Source organism: Rhinolophus hipposideros, assembly GCF_964194185.1.
Source record: "Rhinolophus hipposideros genome assembly, chromosome: 21".
Classification (NCBI taxonomy): domain Eukaryota; kingdom Metazoa; phylum Chordata; class Mammalia; order Chiroptera; family Rhinolophidae; genus Rhinolophus; species Rhinolophus hipposideros.
Window position 1 is genome coordinate 44,964,671 of NC_138067.1, and position 9,918 is coordinate 44,974,588.

Genomic DNA, 9,918 nt, shown 5'->3' on the forward strand with positions numbered 1-9,918 from the left:
ACGCTGTCGGGTGACAGAGGGCTCTCTGGTCTGCCGTGGCATGCTTCAAGGAATCATTGCATCTAACTCATTCCCGTGTGCCAAACTCAAGAGTCCTGTTATCTACACCAGTGTCGTTGAACTGAAATAGATTGAGGACACTACAGGGCAACAGCACTTAGACATCCCCACCCCTTACCCTCAGTAAAACTGAATACGCATCAAGTTCTTGCATTTTACAGTCTTTCTAGACGCAGGCTACCTGGAAGCACAGGGCCCTCCTAAGAGATGAAATGACAGCTTTCCCAGCCCTCCCAACCTTATGTCCTGAGCTTGGAGTCAGAGATGGGGAGGGAAGGGAAGGCACAGAGACAGGTGTAGGCCAGGGGTTCTCAAACTGGGGAAATTTTGCCCACCTCCTGTCACCCCCAGGGCACATAGGCAATGTCTGGAGACATCGTCTCACACAGGTTCTTTAAAGACACACAGAGGCGAATGGCCCTGTTATTTGTAGGACGGATGGGTGTCCACCCTGGGAGCACGGACAGTGACACATGGTAGATGCCATCCATGGAGCACTGAGCAGAAGCTGGAGTACTCCACTGCAGTACCCCACACCAAGGATGGGCCTCCCAACCTGCAGACCTTCCAACCTGTAGCTGGATCAGTCAGGGATCTCAGAACAGCAGAACCAATAGGGTGTGTGTGTGTGTGTGTGTGTGTGTGTGTGTGTGTGTGTGTGTGTAAGAGAGAGAGAGACAGAGACAGAGACAGAGAGAGACAGAGAGACAGAGAGAGAGATGGAGATGGAGGAATAAGGAATTGGCTTACACATTAGATGTCTCCTGGGAGTTGCTCAGGTGTCACTGGAGACTGGTAAATTCATAATATTATGGCAGACCTAAGGTTAAAAATTCAGGTGAGAGCTGATGTTGCAGTCCTGAGTCCGAAATCTCAGGGAAGTCCAACTGACTGGAAACCCAGGCAAGATTCTATGTTTCAGTCTTGAGGCAGAGTTTCTGCTCCCGGAAACCTCATTTTTTGGCCGTTAAGGCCTTCAACTGATTAGATGAGGCCCCCCTACACTATGGACCTAACAGGCTTTATTTCAAGACAAGTGATGTAGACATTAATCACGCCTACAAAATACCTTCACAGCAACATCTGGACTAGTGTTTAACCAAACAACTGGGTGCCTTAACTTAGCCAAATTAATGCATGAAATTAACCATCACAGGCTTAACACTTGTTAGTCGGCATCCAATGCATCTCATTAAACCCTACTTAGCCCCTAAATAAAACCATACTTCTGCCTTACATGGTGTAAGTATCCTGTGTACAACTGAAAACCCACTCATCTTTTCCTACCAAGTCCTTGGGTGACGTTCACTCTTTTCCTTGATATCCTGTGACTTAAACACTGTGATGTAATGTTAATACATTTTATGGTAAGTGGTAAGTGGATAAGAGAGGGAAGGAAACAAGGATATATACACACACAGGAAAACATATTCATAACAAAATAAGGAAAACGTATAACAATTACCATCCTCATTTAACTAAACTGTCTCATAATTGATTGTAGCTGGTATTTCCATTTACCCTTTTCCACCACTCATTCCATCTTTTCCTTTGCCCTCAGCAAGCACCTCAGCTGACCTTGCTTCTTTGCCGGGAGGGTAGACTCAAGTTTTCATGCTTGAAGAGTCTGGGCCAATTGTGGTCCTGCCTGAACTGGGCTGTGCTTCTCCGTCACCTTTAATCCTCGTGCGTGGTAGTACTGAGACGCCTAACAGACCTTTTGGGTTCCAGACACACTCTTCCTTATTTCCATTGTGGAAGAATGGTCCAATTTCCCCTTGGTGATCAGGATCAATCACCCCATCCAGAATAGTAACTGCTTTCTTTGCCTGTTGATTCAGAAGCATGAGGAGCCCAAGGTGACCACGTAGTAGTCTTCACTTTCAGTTTAATAGAATGATTGTTGTATCTCCTAGTGGACGTGTTCCTTCCTTTGGAACTAAGACCTAGAGACCAGTAGAGCATAAGGTCACCGAGACAAGAAGCAAACATTGTATTAGTGGATCACTAAGCGTAACAGTGAGTGGGGCCACTTCCATTTCCACCCTCCACCCCCCGATTCCTGCATGCACCCATGACTTAGGCAGGCAGCGTGGGTCCAACGCCTGGTTCTGCTACTATACAGTTGGGCACCTTTGGCAAATTACTTACCTCTCATTTTTCTCATCTGTAAAATGGGTTAAAAGTATTGTCTAGAGGTAGCTGTCCAATACAGTAGCCACAAGCTATACGAGTATGTGGCTATTTAAATGAAAATTAATTAAAATTAAACAAAAATTAAAACTCAGTCCTCCAGTTGCATTCGTCTCATTTCAACTGCTCAATAGCTGTATGTGGTGATGGCTACAGTTTCTCTAGATAACTCTGACTCATACAATTTTTGTGACCAAGAGTGGTTCTGGAGAAACAGAAACTTTTTTTTTTTTTAAGATTTTATTGGGGAAGGGGAACAGAACTTTATTGGGGAACAGTGTGTACTTCCAGGACTTTTTTTCCAAGTCAAGTTGTTGTCCTTTCAATTTTAGTTGTGGAGGGTGCCGTTCAGCTTCAAATTGTTGTCCTTCAGTCTTAGTTGTGGAGGGCGCAGCTCAGCTCCAGGTCCAGTTGCCGTTTTCTAGTTGCAGGGGGTACAGCCCACCATCCCTTGCGGGAGTCGAGGAATCAAACTGGCAACCTTGTGGTTGAGAGGAAGCGCTCCAACCAACTGAGCCATCTGGGAGCTCAGCAGCAGCTCAGCTCAAGATGCTGTGTTCGAGGAATTGAACTGGCAACCTCGTGGTTGAGAGCCCACTGGCCCATGTGGGAATCGAACCAGCAGCCTTCGGAGTTAGGAGCATGGAGCTCCAACTGCCTGAGCCACCAGGTCGGCCCCAGAAACAGAAACTTTTGAATATGCTTTGTGAATTGGTTCTAGGACTTCTGGATGGTTTTCTAATACAACTACATTTGAAGACATTAACGACTCTGTTTCCAGTAGTAAAGAGAGCATTGAAGGTCGGTAGTCTGACGTGACAATAGAGACACCAATATATCACCATTGAATAGTCCTAATCAAATACTTACAAGAGGCAACATCATGCATGGCATGTGTAGAATACCTTAGAATATTTTTTCAAACTAACAAGTGTAATGTGTCTACTTCCCACACCTTTTGATATGTACTATTTCTACTTATCATTCAGTTGTATTTTAAAACTTCCGTTTTGAATTTTTCATCCATTTTTTCCCATTATGATTTAATTTTCATCATGAGTTATTCAGATGATGGTTGGGTTTTTGACTTCTGCCTGTGGGTATTATGTCAGTGTGCCAACTGAATATTAATTTTCTTGCATCACGGTTGGAGAATGCGGTCTGTGTGATATCACATTGTTTTCATGATAATTGTGCTGAAATCTCACACTTTCATGGAGCGATTGGTCCATTTCTCCCTGTGGTCGTACTAATGTTTTATGTTAAGGATTATGAAGCTATTTTATTAGGAATATTCAAGTTGAGAATTGTTGCTTTGTTATAAATTGTATTACTTTGTTGCAATCTACTCTAATAATGATTTTAGTATTAATACTTAATTTGACTGATATTAATAAAGCTATACTGCCTTTCTTAGGGGTAATATTTTTTGGTAAATCTTTTTTCATCTTCTGCTTTCAAATTTTCTATGAGTTTTTGGTGTGTCTTTTGTAAAGAGCATATAACAGCCTTTTACACTCTGATTTGAGTTTAACCATTTGCATTTATTGTGATTGTGATATTTATTTATTTATTGTGATATTTATTGTGATATGTTCGGCACTTTTCACAACATTATCTTGCTTTTGAGTACCTTGTTTTTCCTATGCTTCCTATCTTTTTTTGGATTATTTGATTTTGTTAGTTTTTCCCCCTTACTTCATTTCCCCCTTTCTGCTTGTTTGGAATTCGTATACCCTAGTTCTATTCTTTTGTGATCACCCTTGATATTTTATTATGCATGTTCATCTTAACAAGGTCTCAAGTGAAAGACTATTTTAGCACCCTCCTGCATCCCAAAGCAACCAAGGACCTGAGAATACATTCATCACCCTCTTCCTGTTTGCAAGCTATTGTTTTCCCAGGATTTTAGTCCTGTCTCTTTTTAAAAATCACCTCTTAGGTATTGTCATTTTATGCAGACAATGTTTATTTGGAATAATCATCATATATGTTATTTTATGTGTTCACCATTCCTTTTGCATCTCAGGCTGCTTGTCTAGGATCATTTACCCTCTTGTTTAAGTGTATCTTCTAATAGAAGTTTCTTTAGTGAGGACCAGGGTGCGCAGAACAGGGGGTTGGGGACAGTGCCCTAGGGGTGACCCCTGACGCTGACTCTCAGGCTACCCTCACTCAACCTCTAACAGTTCATTCTTCTATTCTGGGCGCCTCCCTCTCTCAGGGTGTATCTTTTTCTTTCTTTTTCTAGGCAGGTATATTCTGCCTAGAAATATTAGAATATTAGAATATTAGAATATAGAATATTAGAAATATTAGGCAGGTATATTCTGCTTATTTTAATGCCTTAGAGTTCATTATTTTTCAGGTGTCTTTCAGATACCTTGCAGATATCTTGGTGATAAATGCTCTTACTTTCTGTTTATGTATAAATGACTTTATTTCATCCTCAATCTTGCAAGGTATTTTTACTGAGTGTAGAATTTTACGTCAACAGCTATAGTTTTGCAACATGATGAATACATAATCCCACTTTGTCTCTCCTTCTGGCTTCCATTATTGTTGTTGAGAATTCTGCTGTCTTTCTAATTGTTTCTTCTTTACGGATGATTTATCCTTTCTCATTCTTTTTAATATTTTCTCTTTGTTTTGGATGCTCTGAAGTTTCTCTATGTTGTGTCCGGACAAAAATATTTTTTGTTATCTTGCTCAGAATGCCTTAGGCTTCCTGCATTCCTATTTTCAATAGTTTTATTATCTTTTTAAACATTGTTTTCCCTCTCTTCTATTTTTCCCTCTCTTCTATTCTTCCCTCGGTGGGATGTTCACTATACTTATACCCTTTCATTCCGTTGTCCAAATATTTTAACGTCTCTTTTTTATTTTCCATCTTTTTGTCTCTATGCATTGTGACTAATTTCTTCTAACATGTCTTGCATTTCATTGATACTTTCTTCAGTTTTGTCAAATTTGCTCTGTAATTTTTTAATAATTTAAAAATATTTACAAGTATATTCTTAATTTTTAGAGCTTACATTTGTTCTTTATTTCAAATTTTCTGTTTAGTCACGAAATCATCTAGTTAACTACTACAAGTCAAATTTGTTCAAACTTCCTCAATTACCTCTCTCTCTCTCTGTCACTTGGATAATTTAAATCAGGATGTGAAGAAATCCAACTTATTGCATTTGATTGATGAGTCCTTTGAGTCTCTTTATTTCTTTAAATGCTTCTTGCATAAGCTGTTCTATATTCTGAATATAACAGCCTCTAACATCTGCCATCCTCAAAGCCTTTCGTCTGTTGTTTATTCTGCTCATTTTGAGGCATAGTGGGTTTCCTTCTCTGCTGTCTGCTAATTTTTAGGCTTGTTGGTAGTACTGAAAGCCTAAATTGGGACTGGGAAATTTTTTACCAGAAGGGATTTGCTTCTCTTTCTTCCAGAAACCAGGGTTCCCCTTGTCCTGGAAGCACCCCAACTTCCATGAGGGTCTCAGCTCAGACCAGCAGTTCCAGGCTGTCCACTGCCGCCCTCAAGACCAGCCCCCAACTCAGGTTTTTTGTAGCAGCACTTCCACCCGCAGGCAGCCTGAGCTCTTCTGGCCTCCCGGTCTCCAGCCTGAACCATGATTTCTGGAAAAGACTAGTTCTTTGAGGCACTGCCGGTTTCATAAAAGATAGGGAGAGTTTCAAGGATCCCCAGGCTCAAAAAATTCACGACTCTGTCCTCAGTCTCCTCTATCTCTGCCCTTGGTCTCCGTATCTCTCACCCAGAGCAGCACTCCCCTCCCCACGATTCTCCCCCACCATTCTCCAGCTACAGCAGCAGGGTCCTAAGGCAGATCAGAATGAAAAATTCTTAAAATGCATTTAAGAAGACAAAACAAAAATAGGTCAGCTAAAGCTAAATAAACTAAGCAAGAAAATCCCACTCGTTTGCCATTTGCTGCCGGACTTTTCAGAAATTGCCCCACATCCACAGAATCAGTTTCTCCTAGTCTCCCAGGTATGCCTCCTTCCTTTGGGATCCTGTGGCCCTCCTGACCAAGACTCCCATTTCCCAGCTGGGAAGAAGCCCAAAGAGGGAAAACTATTTGCTGGAATCCTTTGAATGGGAATGGAAGCAAAGAGGACAGTTCGAACAGAGCTGGTTCTTCCCTTAGACTTTATTTCTGGGCTTAGGAGAAAGGGACAAAAACGGTGAAAAGTCAGCTTTTTCTACCACTGGTAAGGCTGGGTCAATATTGTGCCACTAGGGAGCATTGTGCACAAGAATCCGTTTTTTAGTGGGATTAGACTCCTGGGGCTGAGGGAGGAGCTGGGAACTCAGATTCTTGAATTCCTTCTGCAGCATATATTTGGGGGTTCAATTTCATGCGTCCTAGTCCTGGATGGTTTTCTGTATCCAGTCAGTGAACTTGCAGAGGTTGGTGTAGATGCCTGGCACGTTCCGTTGGCCACACAGGGTCTTTTCCAAAAGACATGAGGCCCGGCAGAAGCTCGTTGCGGACAAGGGGGCCCCCACAGTCACTCTGTTGTTGGAAAGAATCCAAAACACAGAGAGGTGGAGATAGATGTGAGATCAGAAAGCAACCAGATGAGACAGAGAGACAAAGACAGGAAAAAACAAAGACAGCAACACACCCACCAGAGGTTTCACTCCAGTGCCCTGCCTGCACTTAATTCTGCTCCCCTATATTCTAATAGCTGGCCGGGTTTTCTGGAGTTTGTTCTTGTTCTGTCTTTGTGTCTTGTTTCTCTGTTTCAGTAGCTTCCAGAGTCTCTGGGCCTCTCTGCATCTCTCTATATATTGTTTTTTCCCCTATTTTTCTTTGCCTTTCATCTTTCATTCTCTCTCGGGGTGTGTGTGTATGTGTGTGTGTGTGCGTGCGTGTGTTTCTGTCTCCCTATGTCTATTTCTGTTTCTTTCTTTCCTTCTGCTTCTCTTTATTCTGGTGTTTATTTCTCTCTGTTTCTCCCAGTCTCTCTCTTCGGTTGTCACTATCTCCTCACGTCTCTGTTTCTCACCACGTGTCCCTGTCGCCCTCCCTTCTCCATCTCTCCCTGGACCTCCTCCCGTCACCTCTTCCCTCATCTCTCACAAAGCAGGAGTCCTTTCCATCCTCCTCCAGCACAGAACATGCTGGGGTGGTAGTCGAGGGCATAGGTGGTGTTGCAGACACCCGTGAGATAGCCGCGCATTGGAGCATTTTGGGCAGGCTGCCTGGAACGCAGAGCTCTGGGTCAGCCCTGCGGGACGGGCACAAAACCCCTCAGAGAAGGCAGACAACCTACACTCCTGAGCTCACCACCCCCCAGCAGACCCCAGCCAGACACGACGCAAGAATTTCCAGGGATCAAGCATTGGGGGGCGATCCTGAGGAGCCGATGGGGTCAGGCTGGAGCACCGGCTCTTTCAGCTCAATGAACATCAGGTCGTTGGCCATAGCAGGTTTGTCACACTCCGGGTGCTTCACGATGAGGCTGGTCTCCGTCACTCGGCTGCCTGGTTCTTGGTGGTCCTCAAGACTGTGAAGGCCCAACCCGATGGTAAAGGCGCTGGGGGAACGGGGGACAGGTGAGTTTTGGGGCAACTACACCGTTATCTCCATACTCGCCCTTAACCCCAACCCCACGTCCGTCCCCTTACCCAACCACAAACTTCTCTCTAAGCACGGCGCCAAGAGGTACTGAACGGTGGTCTCAGACTGTCATTCACCATCAATAACCCAGAGGCCGCAATTGGCCTTAACTCACCAGCGACTCAGCAGCTGAGCTGAGATTTCAACCCCGGGCTGGGGCTTCCCGCGTCCCTCCCGGCGCGGTTCCCGTTAGCGCGGGCGGCTGAGCCCGGTGTTAGGCCCGTGCTCTCAGCTAACGTCTCCCCAGGCCCCGGGCCCGCCCCGTCCTGCACGCACCCGTAGAAACTGTGCGGCTGACCGCACCCACTGCGGACGCCCCCGGACGCCCCCGAAGCTCGGTTCGTCTTCCTCCAACAGCGCCGCCTGCGGGGCTGCGAGTGCGGGTTGAGGTCCTCGCGGTTGACGACGCGGCTGATCCCGTAGGAGGCGAAGTATCCTGGGGGCGGAGTTAGGGCTGGGGGCGGGCCCAGAATGGAACCAAAGCTTCTGGGGGCCGGTTTCGGTGCAGAGGCGTGGTCAGGGTTAGGGGGCTGACTCAGGAGGCAGGACTCGGACTCCTGGAGGCGGGGTTACAACGCGGGGGGGCGGGACTAGGGCTTCGGGGCGGGGCTATGGTGCAGGGGCTGGGCCAAGGGCCTCGGGTGCAGTCAGGGATCCTGAGGGCAGTCAAGGCTCTTAGGGGTGGGGTGGGGTCAAGGATGGCAAGGTGGGCGCAGGAGGTGAGACCAGGCTTCCTGGAGTGGGGAGGGGGGCCACTGTGCACGGCATTTAAAGGGAGGGTCGGGTTCCTTGGTGTGGGTTAGGACTCAGGAGTCTAAGATCAGGGTGCAGGATAGGGTCACTTGTCAGGAGGAGGGTTTCATTTCTGATTCTAATCACACCCACCTCAACTCACACTCCACGGGATCTACATGGACCTACATGCCATCACACACACACACACACACACACACACACGCGCGCGCGCGCGCACACACGCACACACTGTGCCGGGCTCCTGCACGGCTCACGCAGGGTGGCAGAGACAGGGGCGATGCAGCCAGACACTCAAGGAGGCGGTGTTGCTCTCTGAAGTCTCGCCTTCCCCAGCTCAGCCTCCTCCACAGCCTCACACAAGCCAGCTCACACAGAGTCACCATCACATTGTCCTGTGACATGAGTCCCTGGAGGTCAGAGGAGCCACGACCCAGGAAGCAGGCGCAGATTTCCTGCAATGGGTGACTCCCGCAGAAACACAATTTCCCTTTTAGCAGCACCTTGGGCTTCCCACGTCCTCACAGCATTATGACGACATTGCTATTGCCCTCCTCCCGTTATCAGAGGCACAGATTATCAGTCATTCACCCAATGACTCACCCACTCTCTCACAGCCACGCCATGCCACCCACAGAGGCATGCAAGGCCACACACACTCGCTACACAAGAGGCACACACACAGATTCCCTGTGATACCAGGAATCACACGTGTGCAACCAGAGGGCACCAGTCACACAGTACTGTCACACATGAAGCTTTAGTCACCCAGGAAGACACCGAGTCATGCCTGAGCAGTAACAAACACTGTGACCTCAGGCACAGACAGTCACACACACACTCAGCTACCTGTGGAGGCGATTATGAAGCACCCCAAGAAATAGCCCCTGGAGTTTCCCGCCACGGTGGTCATTTCGGCATCTGGGCAGTCTCAGGTGGATCTGGAGGACCCACAGCCCGAGTGTCTCCATCTTTCTCTTTCTCCCTCTCTCCCTGTTTCCCTGGGATATTATTGGGGACAAGGACCTACACCCCCACCACACACACGTCATAGGGTTTGAGATCTTGGCCCACAGAGGGGGAGAAACTGAAAGAGCAAAAGAGAGAAGGCGAGAGAGGTAGAAAGAGAGAGAGAACCAGACACAGAGGAAGGGATAGAGGTGTCTCCTCTTCTATAAACTGGGAGAAATAGGGAAATGGAGACGTGGCCCCTCAGCGAGGGAGGGAAGATAGAGACAGAGCACCTGAGAGACGTAATCAGAGACGGGCG

General features: G+C 46.6%; 1 pseudogene across 1 annotated transcript; it reads right to left on the bottom strand.

Annotated features, from left to right (window-relative positions):
* Positions 1-6,412: 6,412 nt before the first annotated feature.
* On the bottom strand, positions 6,413-9,561 carry LOC308489919 (kallikrein-4-like; annotated as a pseudogene). Its single transcript, XR_013995416.1, has 4 exons — positions 9,498-9,561; positions 8,172-8,331; positions 7,549-7,812; positions 6,413-6,785 (listed from the first exon to the last, which is right to left on the bottom strand). The product of XR_013995416.1 is annotated as a kallikrein-4-like (transcript).
* Between the last annotated feature and the right edge of the window lie 357 nt (positions 9,562-9,918).